Below are 23,248 nucleotides of genomic sequence, written 5' to 3'. Positions count from 1 at the left end.
ACAAACTGTCCTCTCGGGACACTTGTAAGACACATGGAAGATTCTGCCTGCTGCCTTCTCTGCTACACCGTCAGCGAGAGAAGCTTTATTTACGACTCTGTGGTCTCCTTTCACCACTTCATGTGGTCTCCTTTCACGTGTTTCACCTTCAGTGACACACAGTATTACCCGTGTAGAACTGAAGCAAGGTTTAGCTCTCAAATCAGCCATTTGTGTACAAAAACATACACAAATGTAAACAAACTCTTGGTCGAAGTGCATGTGGCCTATTCCAAGCCCACAGCCACAGAGCAGGTGGCAAGTTTAAGTAAATATAAGTAAGAATGGAGTATCGTAAACAACAATTTTGCCTTCACTTTTAGCCTAAATGACACTATAGCTAGAGAATTCAAATCAGCCATTCATTTTACAGTCCGCCTATCAACAAATGAATAAACTTGATATCCTAAGAATAGGATAAAAGAAAATTCACATATCAAACTGGGGTAGCCCATAACAAGTCTGTGATTTTCAGGTGTGCCATTCAACACTGTATCTTTTTGACCGCATTAGTTTGAACAACTGATGCTCGGAAAATATCATACTTCAAGCCTCCTTGGTATGATGCTGGTCCGACAGTTTTGGGAAAGCATTGGTACTGTAGTAAGACGTTGGTTCCTTGAACAATGCATCAAACCATATGTTAGTTCAGTACTAACTTGGTTATGTACAGGAAACATACTCCAGCTAGTTGAATATCCATTTGGATGTTACCTACTGTATATCGGGACAAATTCCATAAAGTTCAAAAGTTTGCTTTTCTCTGGCAGGCTCTGGATCTCTTACCAAAGTGTTGAAGTTCTAACATGTTGTAATATTCTTTTGTTTGTAAAGGAACAGGAAATGAATACAGTTCACTGAACAACACTCTTCATACAGGGTTGGAAATGATGCGACACTCCTTCTGTTTGGATTTTGAAGTATGACAGGTGTTTCATTTAGACCTAAAGAAAATATTTAAAACTGGGGGAAATGCATTAATTGCAAATATACAATATGGCAAAAAAAAAAAAAAAAAAAAAACATACAGTACTTTTCACATATGTATTATTATGCCACCCCTCCCCCTTTCTCTCTCTCTCTCTCTCTCTCTCTCTCATAATCACTTAATTGCAGTTCAAAGTACATCAAAGTTCACGTTGATATCCATAAAGGACGTGATCTACCTGTACAGCTATATTGACTGTGATTTTAGAGAAGGGAACAGCTCCTTTTCAACATGGGGACCATGAGATTTATTCTACTTACACTGCTTTTCTGTTCAACTCTGGTTCAAGGTATGGATATGGATAATATGCTCTTTCTGACTCTATAATTTATTCTCGTTCTATGTTGATGTGACCCAAAGAAATTGTGGTCAGTGATAACTCAAATTAGTTGTAGGCCCTCTCAGCCTTTTTGTTTATAGCATTTAAGATTGGGGTTCGACAAATATGGTTAATAATAAAATGGATTGATTTGTTTGTCTCTTTTTAAGTAACAGAGGAAGACTATTGAATGAATGATTATTGACTATTGAAAGAAAAATGAGGAAACACAAATGAGTAGTAATGATACGTGGCTTAATATTAAAATGTTCAGGGTTTGTTTTGTTAGTCTCTTTTTACATAACAGTATAGGGGAAGACTATTGAATGGTTGATTATTGACTATTGACTATTGCATGAAGAAAATGAGGAAACACAAATGAGTAGTTCTGATACATGTCTAAGGATATAAATGTTAAAGTATAAAGAAAACACTGTGGAACAACACATGGCATGTAGTTAACTAGTCCATGTTTTATTCCACAACATTTGACATGAGGAAGCAATGATTTTATTATCACTTAATGTGGGACACTTTGTTTTATACCAGCCATAAAGAAATAGGCAAACAGTTACGGTAGAACACACCCAGTATCCTGCTCAGTATGATAACACTCTGTTAGACAATGTCAGAACTGCCAGTCACAAGTTTGTTTTAAAAGCATTTTTTTATTAACCGTATTTAAGTAACCACATAATTAATATTGTGTTATGTGAGTTAGGTTGCAGCTGCTGATATGTGTTGTCATATGAGCTGCCATTTATGTTTTCACCATGAATGTTCTAGGAGTGGTTCAAGGTTAACTATGGTGTTCTGCTCAGATTTTATTGACCAACAAAGTCCAGAAATTGCTGTAGGGCGGGAACATGTCTCAAGCTTATGGCTATTTATGACATCATTGCAATGCAGACTTATACAGTGAAAATAAAATGACAAAAAATTACAAAAAGTAGAAATTACCTTCAGGACGGACTTATTCTTCCCAGAAAAAAGTCACACACTTTGCCTTAAGTCACTAATTTACTTCAACTCAAATTGGAAATGCATTATTTTGGACTACGTATGTATCATGTCTTCAAATATCATGTTTTCAAATAAACAACTAAACAAAGATAGTCAGTTCACAAAGGTACAAATTGTCTAATTAGCAGCAAAATGTTTGACCTGTATGCTTGATTTTCAAAAATGAGGCACTGTTGAAATCCTTGGACCAAGCTGAGTTCAACTAGCCTGACGAGCCAGACCCACATCAAGATGAAGGGTCTGGACACTCACCGTAGACAGGGCTCGATCGGAGGGGTGGGATAAACAGTTGTCTTTCAAATTCCCTCCCCGCAATAGGATAACGCTAAACGAATCATCTTCTTGTTGTCAAGTAGCAGGATGCATAACCTTCCCTCTCCACGCAATAGGATAACGCTAAACGAATCATCTTCTTGTTTTCAAATAACAGGATGCGTTACCGTCGCAACTTCTGGTCGCATGTCAGTCACCATTATGTTAAGCCTACCCACCGACTCAATACACGCTGTGATTGGCCCGCTGAGTTCTCAGCTCCCTGGCTCTATGGATCGTGCCTAGACCGCCCCGCCAGCCAAATTACATTTGCTGCCGCTAGGGGCGTCTAGATTTCTAGGCTAGAGTTCAACGGCTATGCCATCAATTTTGGTCATATTGGATTTCTGACATATTAGATTATATTACATGTATTATGTATTACAATTGTCATGACATGTGCTGTGAGTGCTTAGTAGAACCATATTGACATAACCCCATGATGTTTCCATGGTAATGCCATCCTGCTACACTGCTAGGCTCCCTCATTGCTGCCTGCAACTATTGCAAATAAAATTATCACTCAAACTCTTCTAAAGAAACAAAGAGATAACCTCTTTTTAACCTCTGCAGCACCAGGCCCAGATCCAGATAAAACAACCACTGCAGCACCAGGACCAGATCCAGTTAAAACAACCACTGCAGCACCAGGCCCAGATCCAGATAAAACAACCACTGCAGTACCAGGACCAGATCCAGTTAAAACAACCACTGCAGTACCAGGACCAGGCCCAGATCCAGATAAAACAACCACTGCAGTACCAGGACCAGGCCCAGATCCAGATAAAACAACCACTGCAGTACCAGGACCAGATCCAGTTAAAACAACCACTGCAGTACCAGGACCAGGCCCAGATCCAGATAAAACAACCACTGCAGTACCAGGACCAGATCCAGTTAAAACAACCACTGCAGTACCAGGACCAGGCCCAGATCCAGATAAAACAACCACTGCAGTACCAGGACCAGGCCCAGATCCAGATAAAACAACCACTGCAGTACCAGGACCAGATCCAGTTAAAACAACCACTGTAGTACCAGGACCAGGCCCAGATCCAAATAAAACAACCACTGCAGCACCAGGCCCAGATCCAGATAAAACAACCACTGCAGCACCAGGCCCAGATCCAGATAAAACAACCACTGCAGCACCAGGCCCAGATCCAGATAAAACCACAGATAAACCAAAAGGTAACCTTCTTTCTCATCTATTAAAATGTGTCAGATTATTTTAAGTAGATTGTAACTGCACATGAAATAAAATTATATGATGTTTTCTTCAAAGTAGTGGTTTTTTTTAATTTAATTTAATTTAATTTATTTTATTTTTTTTTATTGAAGTTGACCTTTAGCCAAATATAGAGACACAATTAGTCTACAAAATGATGAGGTTGCCCAAAAAGGGCTCTTGTTGCTGAAATTGCACCATGTGAGGGTGAGTGAGGCTGAGGGGATCCATCTGAAAGTTGAGCCATCTGAGAAAAATAAATCAATTAATAATCAATTGTATTAATAAGATTTCAATTTATAATTCCTAGCATGATTACTGATATATGTACAATCGTGAATGTATAGGCTATAAACATATAGACTATAGACTGACAAAAACACCAGCATGTCACATAATGTTCTCAATTATCACAAACCTTCCGGGCAGTGGCATAAACAACATGTCACATATGAATATGGAGAGTGCTACTCAATTTTGAGTTTGCCCTTTGACTTTTCCATCCAAAAAAGGGTAAACAAAGGGCTACAAGGGACTCAACCTGTTTTTCTTTGTAATAACATGGCATGACCATTGCTACAGTACATACTGTATGGTAGTTACAGTGCATGAAAATGCACTGTACTGTTCTTCCTAGGCTTCTTCTTCTTATTACAGTGCATGGAAATGCACTGTACTGTTCTTCCTAGTCTTCAACTTCTTCTTCTTATTATTACAGTGCATGAAAATGCACTGTACTGTTATCCCTAGGCTTCTTCTTCTACTTCTTATTATTACAGTGCATGAAAATGCACTGTACTGTTCTTCCTATTCTTAAACTTCATCTTCTTATTATTACAGTGCATGAAAATGCACTGTACTGTTCTTCCTAGTCTTCAACTTCTTCTTATTATTACAGTGCATGAAAATGCACTGTACTGTTCTTCCTATTCTTCTTATTATTACAGTGCATGGAAATGCACTGTATTGTTATTCCTAGGCTTTTTCTTTTTATTATTTTTATTATTATTATTCTTCCAGGCCTTAATTTGACTTGAACCGCTTATCGTAGGAACTTGGTTCAAACTTTGACACGTAGCTCTTGCATCAAATTTTCAGTCCATTACTTTTCATATTTCTATGACTTTTACTTTTTGAGATATTAAATAAAAACTAAACTTAATTTTGCCATAGACTTAACATTGGCTTTGTGACATCATAATTTGCTTTTAAAGAAATAGAATGGAATCAACTTTGCCAGTGTTCTCTCACTGACTTCAGCAACTTCAATGGAACTTCTCTGTGTCTTTCCATTGAGCTGGATAGCTCACTTGTCATCCCCACTTTCTTTTGCTTCTTTTTCTTCACTTCCTCTCACTTTCTCTATCACTCTCTCTATTTCTCCCAATTTCAATAACTTTTTAAAACTATATTTAAAATAACACTTTTTTATAGCAAAGCAACCACTATAATTACTTAGTAACAACCTAGCAACCACTTCCATAATGACACCCTGGCAACCACCTTAGCAACCAACGTGATTTCCCTAGCAACCAACGTGATTTACCTAGCAACCAACCTAGTAACCACTTTTTATAGAATAGTAACCACTTTATTTAGTCTAGCAACACGATAATAATCACTTTAAATACCCTAGCATAACCCTAGCAATGTTTTTCCATGCACTGGTATTTCCTTCAGGAAATGCTTTTCTAGTTATTACAGTGCATGAAAATGCACTGTACTGTTCTTCCTAGGCTTCTTATTACAGTGCATGAAAATGCACTGTACTGTTCTTCCTAGGCTTTTTATTAAACTTCTTCTTCTAACGCTCGCAATTCAGCTTCAACCGTTTAACGTAGAAACTTCATTCAAACGTTGTTGCGTAGGTCTTGCTTATGCCATGTGTGCTTTGTATTTTTCAACTTTGTAACTTTTATACTTTTTGAACTATTAAATAAAAACTATTAACAATTTCCCCATAGACTTAACATTGCTCATTATGACATCACGGCAGCAATTAGAATGTTACCCCAGCTGGTCAGCCACCTGGGCACCAACTGTCAGTTTCTCTCAGGCTTCAAGCTTACAATCTCTCTGAAGACTACATATTCTGTTCCCCTGTATCCTCTGCGCACAACAGTATCAAAATAAGTCCTCATAATTCCATCCAACTTTATATCCATTCATCTTCTTCAAACCATTCACTCATCCACCCATTCTAAACAGTCTGCCTATCAACATCAATTAGACGCTCTACATTCAACTTTTAAACAATCTACTCTGTCTCAGGCTGGCTCTCTTAAGACTAGCCAGTTAAATTGATTACACCTGTATCTGTATCCACTACTCTCAGTAGAGAGCTGTGTCTCTCCATTCTACAAGAATATAAGGCACATTCCATCCAACATATATCCATTCATCTTCTTCAGACCATTCACTCATCCACCCATTAAACTGTCTATCAACATCTATTAAACAATCTGTCTATCAACATCCATTAAACTCTCTGTCTATCAACATTAATTAGACTATCTACATTCAACTTTTAAATTATTTACTCTGTCTCAGGCTTTAAGAGTAGGCTACACTCTGGCTCTCTTAAGACTAGCCAGTTAAATTGATTACACCTGTGTCAACTACTCTCAGAGAGCTGTATCAGTGTCTCTCTTAACAAGAATATAAGGCACATTCCATCCAACCTTCTATCCATTCATCTTCTTCAGACCATTCACTCATCCACCCATTAAACTGTCAATCAATATCTATTAAACAATCTGCCTATCAACATCCATTAAACATTCTGTCTATCAACATTAATTAGACTATCTACATACAACTTTTAAAGTATTTACTGTGGGTCCCTCTCAAGCAGCGTTTATATGTCCTCCCTCGCTCCTCGATCCTCAATGATCTACATAAAGAAAGATAGAAGAAGGGCTAGACTATCCCATTGTTGCCGCTCCATCATTCTTTATGTAGATCAGTGAGGAGCGAGAGAGGATGCGTAAACGCTATATGAGAGGCACCTTCTGTCTCAGGCTTTAAGCATACAATCTCATTAAGACTACAGATCCTGTTTCACTACTTCCTCTGTCCACAACTGTTTCAAAATAAAGGTCCTCACTGCAATAATACACTATTAAATCATTTAACCATTGAAACTGTTCAACCATTCCAACTGTCAGTTATCATCCACTATGCCTCCAGTCAACTACATGAAACCTCCATGTACCTAGCAACCAACATAGCAACCATTAAAATTAAGTGTTTATGACCGTTTCCATAGCAACCAACATGATTATACTGCAGTAACTTCTTGTTTCTTGATAGTGGCCACCATGGATACCCTAGCAACAAATGTATCAAAATAAAAGTCCTCACTAGCAAGTTAGCTAGTTAGCATAGTTAGCATTTTTAGCATAACTGCAAAAAATCATCAACTAAGTTAGCTAATCAACCTGGTTAGCATTATTAGCAAATTTAGCATTGTTAGCATAGTTAGCATTTTTAGCATTACTGCTAGAAATCATCGGTTAAGTTAGCTAATCAACCTGGTTAGCATTGTTAGTAAAGTTATCATTGCTAGCATAATTAGCATTTTTAGCGTAACTGCTAGAAATCATTACCTAAGTTAGCTAATCAACATTTTAACATGAATAGAAATCATTAGTTAAGTTAGAGCTGGAATGTTTCATCTTTAAACTGTCTACCTTCACACTATCAACTCTCTGTAAACTATGCAACCACCACGTTTACCCTAGCTACACCTTAGCAACCACATCTACATTATCTATCTATTTTTGCATTTTCATGCACTGGTAATTCCTTGGAATTGCATTTCTAGTTATTAAACTTCTTCTTCTAACGCTCGCAATTCAGCTTCAACCGTTTAACGTAGAAACTTCATTCAAACTTTGTTGCGTAGGTCTTGCTTATGCCATATGTGCTTTATATTTTTCAACTTTGTAACTTTTATACTTTTTAAACTATTAGTTAAAAACTATCACCATTTCCCCCATAGACTTAACATTGCTCATTATGACATCACGGCAGCAATTAGAATGTTACCCCAGCTGGTCAGCCACCTGGGCACCAACTGTCAGTTTCTCTCAGGCTCCTCTCTGAAGACTACATATTCTGTTCCCATGTATCCTCTGCGCACAACAGTATCAAAATAAGTCCTCCTAATTCCATCCAACTTTATATCCATTCATCTTCTTCAAACCATTCACCCATTCTAAACAGTCTGCCTATCAACAACATCAATTAGACGCTCTACATTGAACTTTTAAACAATCTACTCTGTCTCAGGCTGGCTCTCTTAAGACTAGCCAGTTAAATTGATTACACCTGTATCTGTATCCACTACTCTCAGTAGAGAGCTGTGTCTCTCCATTCTACAAGAATATAAGGCACATTCCATCCAACATTCTATCCATTCATCTTCTTCAGACCATTCACTCATCCACCCATTAAACTGTCTATCAACATCTATTAAACAATCTGTCTAACATCCATTAAACTCTCTGTCTATCAACATTAATTAGACTATCTACATTCAACTTTTAAAGTATTTACTGTGGGTCCCTCTCAAGCAGCGTTTATATGTCCTCCCTCGATCCTCGATCCTCAATGATCTACATAAAGAAAGATAGAAGAAGGGCTAGACTATCCCATTGTTGCCGCTCCATCATTCTTTATGTAGATCAGTGAGGAGCGAGAGAGGACGCGTAAACGCTATGAGAAGCACCTTCTGTCTCAGGCTTTAAGCATACAATCTCATTAAGACTACAGATCCTGTTTCACTACTTCCTCTGTCCACAACTGTTTCAAAATAAAGGTCCTCACTGCAATAATACACTATTAAATCATTTAACCATTGAAACTACTCAACTATTGAACTGTTCAACCATTCCAACTGTCAGTTATCATCCACTATGCCTCCAGTCAACTACATGAAACCTCCATGTACCTAGCAACCAACATAGCAACCATTAAAAAGTGTTTATGACCGTTTCCATAGCAACCAACATGATTATACTGCAGTAACTTCTTGTTTCCTGATAGTGGCCACCATGGATACCCTAGCAACAAATGTTTCAAAATAAAAGTCCTCACTAGCAAGTTAGCTAGTTACCATGGTTAGCATAGTTACCATGGTTAGCATAGTTAGCATTGTTAGCATAGTTAGCATTTTTAGCATAACTGCAAAAAATCATCAACTAAGTTAGCTAATCAACCTGGTTAGCATTGTTAGCAAATTTAGCATTGTTAGCATAGTTAGCATTTTTAGCATTACTGCTAGAAATCATCGGTTAAGTTAGCTAATCAACCTGGTTAGCATTGTTAGCATTGCTAGCATAGTAAGCATTTTTAGCGTAACTGCTAGAAATCATTAGCTAAGTTAGCTAATCAACATTTTAACATGAATAGAAATCATTAGTTAAGTTAGAACTGGAACGTTTCATCTTTAAACTGTCTACCTTCACACTATCAACTCTCTGTAAACTATGCAACCACCATGTTTACCCTAGCTACACCTTAGTAACCATATCTACATTATCTATCTATTTTTGCATTTTCATGCACTGGTAATTCCTTGGAATTGCATTTCTAGTTCTTCTTCTAACGCACGCAATTCAGCTTCAACCGCTTAACGTAGAAACTCCATTAAAATTTTGACGCGTAGGTCTTACTTACGCGATGTGGGCTTTGTATTTTTCAACTTTGTAACTTTTATACTTTTTAAACTATTAGTTAAAAACTATTACAATTTCCCCCATAGACTTAACATGGCTCATTATGACATCACGGCAGCAATTAGAATGTTACCCCAGCTGGTCAGCCACCTGGGCACCAACTGTCAGTTTCTCTCAGGCTTTACAATCTCTCTGAAGACTACATATTCTGTTCCCCTGTATCCTCTGCGCACAACAGTATCAAAATAAGTCCTCCTAATTCCATTCAACTTTATATCCATTCATCTTCTTCAAACCATTCACTCATCCACCCATTCTAAACAGTCTGCCTATCAACATCAATTAGACGCTCTACATTCAACTTTTAAACAATCTACTCTGTCTCAGGCTGGCTCTCTTAAGACTAGCCAGTTAAATTGATTACACCTGTATCTGTATCCACTACTCTCAGTAGAGAGCTGTGTCTCTCCATTCTACAAGAATATAAGGCACATTCCATCCAACATTCTATCCATTCATCTTCTTCAGACCATTCACTCGTCCACCCATTAAACTGTCTATCAACATCTATTAAACAATCTGTCTATCAACATCCATTAAACTCTCTGTCTATCAACATTAATTAGACTATCTACATTCAACTTTTAAATTATTTACTCTGTCTCAGGCTTTAAGAGTAGCCTACTCTGGCTCTCTTAAGACTAGCCAGTTAAATTGATTACACCTGTGTCAACTACTCTCAGAGAGCTGCATCAGTGTCTCTCTTAACAAGAATATAAGGCACATTCCATCCAACCTTCTATCCATTCATCTTCTTCATTCACTCATCCACCCATTAAACTGTCAATCAATATCTATTAAACAATCTGCCTATCAACATCCATTAAACATTCTGTCTATCAACATTAATTAGACTATCTACATACAACTTTTAAAGTATTTACTGTGGGTCCCTCTCAAGCAGCGTTTATATGTCCTCCCTCGCTCCTCGATCCTCAATGATCTACATAAAGAAAGATAGAAGAAGGGCTAGACTATCCCATTGTTGCCGCTCCATCATTCTTTATGTAGATCAGTGAGGAGCGAGAGAGGACGCGTAAACGCTATATGAGAGGCACCTTCTGTCTCAGGCTTTAAGCATACAATCTCATTAAGACTACAGATCCTGTTTCACTACGTCCTCTGTCCACAACTGTTTCAAAATAAAGGTCCTCACTGCAATAATACACTATTAAATCATTTAACCATTGAAACTACTCAACTATTGAACTGTTCAACCATTCCAACTGTCAGTTATCATCCACTATGCCTCCAGTCAACTACATGAAACCTCCATGTACCTAGCAACCAACATAGCAACCATTAAAATTAAGTGTTTATGACCGTTTCCATAGCAACCAACATGATTATACTGCAGTAACTTCTTGTTTCCTGATAGTGGCCACCATGGATACCCTAGCAACAAATGTTTCAAAATAAAAGTCCTCACTAGCAAGTTAGCATGGTTAGCATAGTTAGCATTGTTAGCATTTTTAGCATAACTGCAAAAAAACATCTAACTAAGTTAGCTAATCAACCTGGTTAGCATTGTTAGCAATTTTAGCATTGTTAGCATAATAAACATTTTTTTAGCATAACTGCTAGAAATCATTAGCTAAGTTAGCTAATCAACCTGGTTAACACTGTGAGCATAGTTAACATTTTTACCATTACTGCATGAAATCAGTAGCTAAGTTAACCAATCAACCTGGTTATCATTGTTACCATAGTTAACATTTTAACATGAATAGAAATCATTAGTTAAGTTAGAACTGGAATGTTTCAGCTTTAAACTGTCTACCTTCACACTATCAACTCTCTGTAAACTATGCAACCACCATATTTACCCTAGCTACACCTTAGTAACCATATCTACATTATCTATCTATTTTTGCATTTCATGCACTGGTAATTCCTTGGAATTGCATTTCTAGTTATTAGAGTGCATGAAAATGCACTCTACTGTTATCCGATTTATTCTTATTATTGATATTTTTCTTCTAACGCTTTTTGTGCGTCTAATTGAGCTTCAACCGTTTGACGTAGAAACTTCATTCAAACTGCGCTGCGTAGGTCTTACTTAGGACACTTCAGCTATATATTTTTCAACTTTGTAACTTTTACACTTTTTGAACTATTAAATAAAAACTATTAAAAATTCCCCATAGACTTAACATTGGATTATGACATCATAATAGGGCAATTAGAATGTTATGCCAGGTGGCCAGCCCCACCTGCAGCAGCTCTGTCTCTCTCAGGCTTGAAGCATACAATCTCTCTGTGAAGACTACATATCCTAAACTGTTTCCTCTGTCCACAACTGTTTCAAAATAAAAGTCCTCACTGCAATAATACACTATTAAATAATTTAACCATTGAAACTACTCAACTATTTCACTGTTCAACCATTCAAACTGTCAGTTATCATCAACTATGCCTCCAGTCAACTATATGAAACCTCCATGGACCTAGCAACCAACATGGCAACCATTAAAATTAAGCGTTTATGACAGTTTCCATAGCAACCAACATGATTTTACTACAGTAACTTCTTTATTCCTGATAGTGGCCACCATAGATACCCTATCAACAAATGTTTCAAAATAAAAGTCCTCACTAGCAAGGTAGCTAGTTAGCATTTTAGCATTGTTAGCATTTTTAGCATAACTGCTAGAAGTGATTAGCTAAGTTAGCTAATCAACCTGGTTAGCATTGTTAGCATTTTTAGTAGGGCCGGGACTTTAGCGCGTTCATTACGATTAATTAATTACACAAACATTAATGCGTTAAAAAAAAATTGACGCATTTTAATCGTATGCCTATTTATTTTTGCACCGCGGAACGTTTCTCACTGGATGAGTTTCCGACGGACCGATTATACTGGAGCACCAAGTAACGCGCATGAGTTCGGTTCAGACAAAACAAATCACAGTGGCACAGTGAACATGAGCAAAGAAGCTGATGTGACCGTGTTGGTTGGCCCCGTGGATGGGAAATGTTGTTGCAAAAAACGAACGGATGGAAGCGTAGATAAGAGCATGGTTGTGTGCAACCTATGCAACAAGGACGTATCACCGCAGGTATCACCTCAGTGCAAAACATAAAGCAGCTAGCTGCTAGCGTGGACAAAGTATTGTGATACTCCAGACACTTGAGGGAAACCTCTGAGCTTTATTTATTAAACAAATAGCAACCGAGTTGCTGTTACAGCCACAACTCACGCTTATAACAGTAATCCACCGCACCTAATTCCATGTCCAACTTTCATAGACCTAAAAGAAACTTCACACTCAGAACCGCATACAAGCACATACGCACACACGTAAACTCCGCCCCCCAGTTCCCCTTAAAGGGACACAACAATTTCATGAACTCAACTCAAGGTAACAGGTGACACAATTAACAGGATATCACAGTATTATAGTTTACAGAAGGTCTACCTATCTATAGGCTACATGAATTTCTGAAAATGTACTATTTCTAAATATGGTATTGCTACACTTTATGGCAAAAATTGCACTGGTCTGTTGGACTTATTAATAAACAATATTTTTGTTGCTTAAGCTTAGGCCTATGTATTCAGTCATTATCCAATAGTAGGCTATACTAAAAATCCATGTGTTCTCAGGTCATATATTTATATACAATTAAAATGCGATTAATTGCGATTAATTAATTACAAAGCCTCTAATTAATTAGATTATTTTTTTTAATCGAGTCCCAGCCCTAATTTTTAGCATAACTGTTAGAAATTATTAGCTAAGTTAGCTAATCAACCTGGTTAACATTGTTAGCATAGTAAGCATTGTTAGCATTTTTAGCAGAACTGCTAGAAATCCTTAGTTCAGTTAGAACTGTAATGTTTAAGCTTTAAACTGTCTACCTTCACACTATCAGCTTTCTTTAACCGATGCAACCACCATGTTTACCCTAGCTACACCTTAGTAACTATATCTACATTATCTACTGTATCTATACATTTTTGCATTTTCATGCACTCGTAATTTCCCTGGAATTACATTCTCTAGTTAAACTTCTTCTTCTAACGCTCGCAATTCAGCTTCAACAGTTTAACGTAGAAACTTCATTCAAACTTTGTTGCGTAGGTCTTGCTTATGCCATATGTGCTTTGTATTTTTCAACTTTGTAACTTTTATACTTTTTAAACTATTAGTTAAAAACTATCACCATTTCCCCCATAGACTTAACATTGCTCATTATGACATCACGGCAGCAATTAGAATGTTACCCCAGCTGGTCAGCCACCTGGGCACCAACTGTCAGTTTCTCTCAGGCTCCTCTCTGAAGACTACATATTCTGTTCCCCTGTATCCTCTGTGCACAACAGTATCAAAATAAGTCCTCCTAATTCCATCCAACTTTATATCCATTCATCTTCTTCAAACCATTCACTCATCCACCCATTCTAAACAGTCTGCCTATCAACAACATCAATTAGACGCTCTACATTGAACTTTTAAACAATCTACTCTGTCTCAGGCTGGCTCTCTTAAGACTAGCCAGTTAAATTGATTACACCTGTATCTGTATCCACTACTCTCAGTAGAGAGCTGTGTCTCTCCATTCTACAAGAATATAAGGCACATTCCATCCAACATTCTATCCATTCATCTTCTTCAGACCATTCACTCATCCACCCATTAAACTGTCTATCAACATCTATTAAACAATCTGTCTATCAACATCCATTAAACTCTCTGTCTATCAACATTAATTAGACTATCTACATTCAACTTTTAAATTATTTACTGTGGGTCCCTCTCAAGCAGCGTTTATATGTCCTCCCTCGCTCCTCGATCCTCAATGATCTACATAAAGAAAGATAGAAGAAGGGCTAGACTATCCCATTGTTGCCGCTCCATCATTCTTTATGTAGATCAGTGAGGAGCGAGAGAGGACGCGTAAACGCTATGAGAGGCACCTTCTGTCTCAGGCTTTAAGCATACAATCTCATTAAGACTACAGATCCTGTTTCACTACTTCCTCTGTCCACAACTGTTTCAAAATAAAGGTCCTCACTGCAATAATACCACTGAAACTACTCAACTATTGAACTGTTCAACCATTCCAACTGTCAGTTATCATCCACTATGCCTCCAGTCAACTACATGAAACCTCCATGTACCTAGCAACCAACATAGCAACCATTAAAATTAAGTGTTTATGACCGTTTCCATAGCAACCAACATGATTATACTGCAGTAACTTATTGTTTCCTGATAGTGGCCACCATGGATACCCTAGCAACAAATGTTTCAAAATAAAAGTCCTCACTAGCAAGTTAGCTAGTTAGCATGGTTAGCATAGTTAGCATTGTTAGCATAGTTAGCATTTTTAGCATAACTGCAAAAAATCATCGGCTAAGTTAGCTAATCAACCTGGTTAGCATTGTTAGCAAATTTAGCATTGTTAGCATAGTTAGCATTTTTAACATTACTGCTAGAAATCATCGGTTAAGTTAGCTAATCAACCTGGTTAGCATTATTAGTAAAGTTAGCATTGCTAGCATAATAAGCATTTTTAGCATAACTGCTAGAAATCATTAGCTAAGTTAGCTAATCAACATTTTAACATGAATAGAAAGCATTAGTTAAGTTAGAACTGGAATGTTTCATCTTTAAACTGTCTACCTTCACACTATCAACTCTCTGTAAACTATGCAACCACCATGTTTACCCTAGCTACACCTTAGTAACCATATCTACATTATCTATCTATTTTTGCATTTTCATGCACTGGTAATTCCTTGGAATTGCATTTCTAGTTATTAAACTTCTTCTTCTAACGCTCGCAATTCAGCTTCAACCGTTTAACGTAGAAACTTCATTCAAACTTTGTTGCGTAGGTCTTGCTTATGCCATATGTGCTTTTTATTTTTCAACTTCGTAACTTTTATACTTTTTAAACTATTAGTTAAAAACTATCACCATTTCCCCCATAGACTTAACATTGCTCATTATGACATCACGGCAGCAATTAGAATGTTACCCCAGCTGGTCAGCCACCTGGGCACCAACTGTCAGTTTCTCTCAGGCTCCTCTCTGAAGACTACATATTCTGTTCCCCTGTATCCTCTGCGCACAACAGTATCAAAATAAGTCCTCCTAATTCCATCCAACTTTATATCCATTCATCTTCTTCAAACCATTCACTCATCCACCCATTCTAAACAGTCTGCCTATCAACAACATCAATTAGACGCTCTACATTGAACTTTTAAACAATCTACTCTGTCTCAGGCTGGCTCTCTTAAGACTAGCCAGTTAAATTGATTACACCTGTATCTGTATCCACTACTCTCAGTAGAGAGCTGTGTCTCTCCATTCTACAAGAATATAAGGCACATTCCATCCAACATTCTATCCATTCATCTTCTTCAGACCATTCACTCATCCACCCATTAAACTGTCTATCAACATCTATTAAACAATCTGTCTATCAACATCCATTAAACTCTCTGTCTATCAACATTAATTAGACTATCTACATTCAACTTTTAAATTATTTACTCTGTCTCAGGCTTTAAGAGTAGCCTACTCTGGCTCTCTTAAGACTAGCCAGTTAAATTGATTACACCTGTGTCAACTACTCTCAGAGAGCTGTATCAGTGTCTCTCTTAACAAGAATATAAGGCACATTCCATCCAACCTTCTATCCATTCATCTTCTTCAGACCATTCACTCATCCACCCATTAAACTGTCAATCAATATCTATTAAACAATCTGCCTATCAACATCCATTAAACATTCTGTCTATCAACATTAATTAGACTATCTACATACAACTTTTAAAGTATTTACTGTGGGTCCCTCTCAAGCAGCGTTTATATGTCCTCCCTCGCTCCTCGATCCTCAATGATCTACATAAAGAAAGATAGAAGAAGGGCTAGACTATCCCATTGTTGCCGCTCCATCATTCTTTATGTAGATCAGTGAGGAGCGAGAGAGGACGCGTAAACGCTATATGAGAGGCACCTTCTGTCTCAGGCTTTAAGCATACAAACTCATTAAGACTACAGATCCTGTTTCACTACTTCCTCTGTCCAAAACTGTTTCAAAATAAAGGTCCTCACTGCAATAATACACTATTAAATAATTTAACCATTGAAACTACTCAACTATTGAACTGTTCAACCATTCCAACTGTCAGTTATCATCCACTATGCCTCCAGTCAACTACATGAAACCTCCATGTACCTAGCAACCAACATAGCAACCATTAAAATTAAGTGTTTATGACCGTTTCCATAGCAACCAACATGATTATACTGCAGTAACTTCTTGTTTCCTGATAGTGGCCACCATGGATACCCTAGCAACAAATGTTTCAAAATAAAAGTCCTCACTAGCAAGTTAGCTAGTTAGCATGGTTAGCATAGTTAGCATTGTTAGCATAGTTAGCATTTTTAGCATTACTGCAAAAAATCATCAACTAAGTTAGCTAATCAACCTGGTTAGCATTGTTAGCAAATTTAGCATTGTTAGCATAGTTAGCATTTTTAGCATTACTGCTAGAAATCATCGGTTAAGTTAGCTAATCAACCTGGTTAGCATTGTTAGTAAAGTTAGCATTGCTAGCATAATAAGCATTTTTAGCGTAACTGCTAGAAATCATTAGCTAAGTTAGCTAATCAACATTTTAACATGAATGGAAATCATTAGTTAAGTTAGAACTGGAACGTTTCATCTTTAAACTGTCTACCTTCACACTATCAACTCTCTGTAAACTATGCAACCACCATGGTTACCCTAGCTACACCTTAGTAACCATATCTACATTATCTATCTATTTTTGCATTTTCATGCACTGGTAATTCCTTGGAATTGCATTTCTAGTTCTTCTTCTAACGCACGCAATTCAGCTTCAACCGCTTCACGTAGAAACTCCATTCAAACTATGTCGCGTAGGTCTTACTTACGCGATGTGGGCAAAGTATTTTTCAACTTTGTAACTTTTATACTTTTTAAACTATTAGTTAAAAACTATTACAATTTCCCCCATAGACTTAACATTGCTCATTATGACATCACGGCAGCAATTAGAATCTTACTCCAGCTGGTCAGCCACCTGGGCACCAACTGTCAGTTTCTCTCAGGCAATCTCTCTGAAGACTACATATTCTGTTCCCCTGTATCCTCTGTGCACAACAGTATCAAAATAAGTCCTCCTAATTCCATCCAACTTTATATCCATTCATCTTCTTCAAACCATTCACTCATCCACCCATTCTAAACAGTCTGCCTATCAACATCAATTAGACGTTCTACATTCAACTTTTAAACAATCTACTCTGTCTCAGGCTGGCTCTCTTAAGACTAGCCAGTTAAATTGATTACACCTGTATCTGTATCCACTACTCTCAGTAGAGAGCTGTGTCTCTCCATTCTACAAGAATATAAGGCACATTCCATTCAACATTCTATCCATTCATCTTCTTCAGACCATTCACTCATCCACCCATTCTAAACAGTCTGCCTATCAACATCAATTAGACGTTCTACATTCAACTTTTAAACAATCTACTCTGTCTCAGGCTGGCTCTCTTAAGACTAGCCAGTTAAATTGATTACACCTGTATCTGTATCCACTACTCTCAGTAGAGAGCTGTGTCTCTCCATTCTACAAGAATATAAGGCACATTCCATTCAACATTCTATCCATTCATCTTCTTCAGACCATTCACTCATCCACCCATTAAACTGTCTATCAACATCTATTAAACAATCTGTCTATCAACATCCATTAAACTCTCTGTCTATCAACATTAATTAGACTATCTACATTCAACTTTTTAATTATTTACTCTGTCTCAGGCTTTAAGAGTACACTCTGGCTCTCTTAAGACTAGCCAGTTAAATTGATTACACCTGTGTCAACTACTCTCAGAGAGCTGTATCAGTGTCTCTCTTAACAAGAATATAAGGCACATTCCATCCAACCTTCTATCCATTCATCTTCTTCAGACCATTCACTCATCCACCATTAAACTGTCAATCAATATCTATTAAACAATCTGCCTATCAACATCCACTAAACATTCTGTCTATCAACATTAATTAGACTATCTACATACAACTTTTAAAGTATTTACTGTGGGTCCCTCTCAAGCAGCGTTTATATGTCCTCCCTCGCTCCTCGATCCTCAATGATCTACATAAAGAAAGATAGAAGAAGGGCTAGACTATCCCATTGTTGCCGCTCCATCATTCTTTATGTAGATCAGTGAGGAGCGAGAGAGGACGCGTAAACGCTATATGAGAGGCACCTTCTGTCTCAGGCTTTAAGCATACAATCTCATTAAGACTACAGATCCTGTTAACTGTTTCCTCTGTCCACAACTGTTTCAAAATAAAAGTCCTCACTGCAATAATACACTATTAAATCATTTGACCATTGAAACTACTCAACTATTTAACTGTTCAACCATTCCAACTGTCAGTTATCATCAACTATGCCTCCAGTCAACTACATGAAACCTCCATGTACCTAGCAACCAACATAGCAACCATTAAAATTAAGTGTTTATGACCGTTTCCATAGCAACCAACATGATTATACTGCAGTAACTTCTTGTTTCCTGATAGTGGCCACCATGGATACCCTAGCAACAAATGTTTCAAAATAAAAGTCCTCACTAGCAAGTTAGCTAGTTAGCATAGTTAGCATTGTTAGCATAGTTAGCATTTTTAGCATAACTGCAAAAAATCATCAACTAAGTTAGCTAATCAACCTGGTTAGCATTGTTAGCAAATCTAGCATTGTTAGCATAGTTAGCATTTTTAGCATTACTGCTAGAAATCATCGGTTAAGTTAGCTAATCAACCTGGTTAGCATTGTTAGTAAAGTTAGCATTGCTAACATAATTAGCATTTTTAGCACAACTGCTAGAAATCATTAGCTAAGTTAGCTAATCAACATTTTAACATGAATAGAAATCATTAGTTAAGTTAGAACTGGAACGTTTCATCTTTAAACTGTCTACCTTCACACCATCAACTCTTTGTAAACTATGCAACCACCATGTTTACCCTAGCTACACCTTAGTAACCATATCAACATTATCTATCTATTTTTGCATTTTCATGCACTGGTAATTCCTTGGAATTGCATTTCTAGTTCTTCTTCTAACGCACGCAATTCAGCTTCAACCGCTTAACGTAGAAACTCCATTCGAATTTTGTCGCGTAGGTCTTACTTACGCGATGTGGGCAAAGTATTTTTCAACTTTGTAACTTTTATACTTTTTAAACTATTAGTTAAAAACTATTACAATTCCCCCCATAGACTTAACATTGCTCATTATGACATCACGGCAGCAATTAGAATCTTACGCCAGGTGGCCGGCCACCTGGGCACCAACTGTCAGTTTCTCTGGCTTTAAGCATACATTCTCTGTGAAGACTACATATCCTGTTAACTGTTTCCTCTGTCCACAACTGTTTAAAAATAAAAGTCCTCACTGCAATAATACACTATTAAATCATTTAACCATTGAAACTACTCAACTATTGAACTGTTCAACCATTCCAACTGTCAGTTATCATCCACTATGCCTCCAGTCAACTACATGAAACCTCCATGTACCTAGCAACCAACATAGCAACCATTAAAATTAAGTGTTTATGACCGTTTCCATAGCAACCAACATGATTATACTGCAGTAACTTCTTGTTTCCTGATAGTGGCCACCATGGATACCCTAGCAACAAATGTTTCAAAATAAAAGTCCTCACTAGCAAGTTAGCTAGTTAGCATGGTTAGCATAGTAAGCATTGTTAGCATAGTTAGCATAGTTAAAATTTTTAGCATAACTGTTAAAAATGATTAGCTAAGTTAGCTAATCAACCTGGTTAGCATTGTTAGCATAGTTAGCATTGTTAGCATAGTTAGCATTTTGAACATTTCTGTTAGAAATGATTAGTTAAGTTAGCTGATCAATCTGGTTAGCATTGTTAACATAGTTAGCATTGTTAGCATTTTTACCATAACTGTTAGAAATCATTAGCTAAGTAAACCAATCAACCTGGTTATCATTGTTAACATAGTTAACATTTTAACATACCTTTTAGAAATCATTAGTTAAGTTACAACTGGAATGTTTAAGCTTTAAACTGTCTACCTTCACACATCAACTCTCTTTAAACTATACAATCACCATCTTTACCCTAGTTACACCCTAGTAGCCATATCTACATCATCTATCTATAATTTTTTTTCATTTTCATGCACTGGTAATTCCTTGGAATTACATTTCTAGTTCTTCTTCTAACGCACGCAATTCAGCTTGAACCGTTTAACGTAGAAACTTCATTCAAACTGTGTTACGAAGGTCTTGCTTAGGACATCAGCGCAATGTATTTTTTAACTTTGTAACTTTTATACTTTTTAAACTATAAATTAAAAACTATTAACAATTTCCCCATAGACTTAACATTGCTCATTATGACATCACGGCAGCAATTAGAATGTTACCCCAGCTGGTCAGCCACCTGGGCACCAACTGTCAGTTTCTCTCAGGCTCCTCTCTGAAGACTACATATTCTGTTCCCCTGTATCCAAGTCCTCCTAATTCCATCCAACTTTATATCCATTCATCTTCTTCAAACCATTCACTCATCCACCCATTCTAAACAGTCTGCCTATCAACAACATCAATTAGACGCTCTACATTGAACTTTTAAACAATCTACTCTGTCTCAGGCTGGCTCTCTTAAGACTAGCCAGTTAAATTGATTACACCTGTATCTGTAGAATGGAGAGACACAGCTCTCTACTGAGAGTAGTGGATACAGATACAGGTGTTGTTTATACAAATATATCTAATTTATCCAAATCTGGGCCTACCAAATATTTGTTTCACCATTTCAGAGAGATATTACACGATGCATGATTAATTTAAACACCATAATGTACCTAACTTCATGCAAGAATCCCAAAGCTTAAGTTTATTTTGCCCCACAGCCACCATTTTGGAAAGAGTGTTTAGTCCAGCAGAGTGACATTTTTGCAATAGCTCCCTCATGGTTTTTTGTTGTTTTTTTTACACGCTGCCACCTCATGTCCTCAACACATCTGATGTAACTTTACCAGCTGAGATAAATATTAATGTGAGACCATAAACTTTACAGGCAAAACCCTGATCCACATGATCCATTCTTGGAAAATGGAGATTGGCAAAAAAAATGTAGGGTCATATGACAAACATTTTGAGATGCAGTGGCCTCATTTGACTTCACTCTACTTCTATCTATGAAATTCCAAAAAGTTACCTCAACGAATGAGGTGAACTAAAAAAGAAAAGAAAAAAAAGTCCAGCTGCAGCGCTGTTGTCGGCATGCACAGGTCCTCAGACTCGTGTCACAATTTTGGCCTGAAGGAATCTCAAACTCAATCCTCATCTCTCTCCCACTCAATGCCATTAATACTCACTCTTTTATCAATAAAAGCTACAGTAATTTCCCGCATGTAAGCCACATTGTGTATAAGGTGCAGGACAGTGTATTATGCAAGATAAAAGAAATAAAACCATATTAACACCATATTAACTGCCCCCCCTGTATTAACCTCATACATTTTGCAAAATCAATGTACTGTAGTGTAGACTATAGACTAACATAAACACCAACATGTCGCATGAATTTTCACAGGTCTTCCAATATGGAAAGTGCTACTCAGACAATTACTTAGTTTTTTTTGTGTGTGCAGCACAATTCATTTGCTGTCATGCATCATACAGGGTGTGAATAGCCCAGCTGTGTGGCCAAGGTTAATTGTAACAGGGGTGCAAATAATCACTCCGATATTCATCATGAAAATTAGCTGTTGCCTGACTCATTGCTAAGGGCTGCTTAGGCCTAAATCTCATACAGTGTGTCTTCACCGTTGTGCTTTAGAAATAGCTAGAAACGCCCCCAAAATGAACTTGAAGAATTAACAAAACAAAGCTTAATGTAGCATAAATCTTCTCTTGTTCCTTGTTTTACACAGTTTTACAGTTACACTCTGAGTGTCTATAGTTCATCCATCTGTCTATAGTATTGTATGTATGTAGGCTGTGTGTGTGTGCGTGTGTGTGTGTGTGTGTGTGTGTGTGTGTGTGTGTGTGTGTGTTTGTGTGAGAGTGAATGTGAATCTGTGCATTCGGGTATGCATTTATGTATATGAACCATGTGTATTCAACTGACTATTATGTTCTTTCCTCTGCAAAGATCCATGCGATGACAACCCTTGCCCTAAAAACAGCAAGTGTGAGGAGCTTGCTGGTAATACACACAGATGTATTTGTGATGCTGGACTCAACTACAACAAAGACACAAATGAGTGTGAAAAAGGTACACCAATGATAACACCTTAAAATCACTGAGGAGGCAACAGTGTTGCTGTAAAGCTAGTGTAAGAGGCTTTTCTGCATAGAGGCTTTCTTGAGATGTTAAATGAATGTTAATTCATTGAATGTTAAATTAAGTGTAATTTTTGCTTGTTAATTTTACTTATCACATATCTATGTCAAATGCTGTGGTGTCACAGATGTAGTGCAAGAGTGAAGAATGTTTGTGTCTGCAGCAAAAGTCTTCCCTGGAGACCTGACACTGAAAGG

This window comes from Sardina pilchardus, chromosome 22 (assembly GCF_963854185.1).
Source record: "Sardina pilchardus chromosome 22, fSarPil1.1, whole genome shotgun sequence".
NCBI classification, from domain to species: domain Eukaryota; kingdom Metazoa; phylum Chordata; class Actinopteri; order Clupeiformes; family Clupeidae; genus Sardina; species Sardina pilchardus.
Note: the sequence above shows the minus strand (reverse complement) of the source record.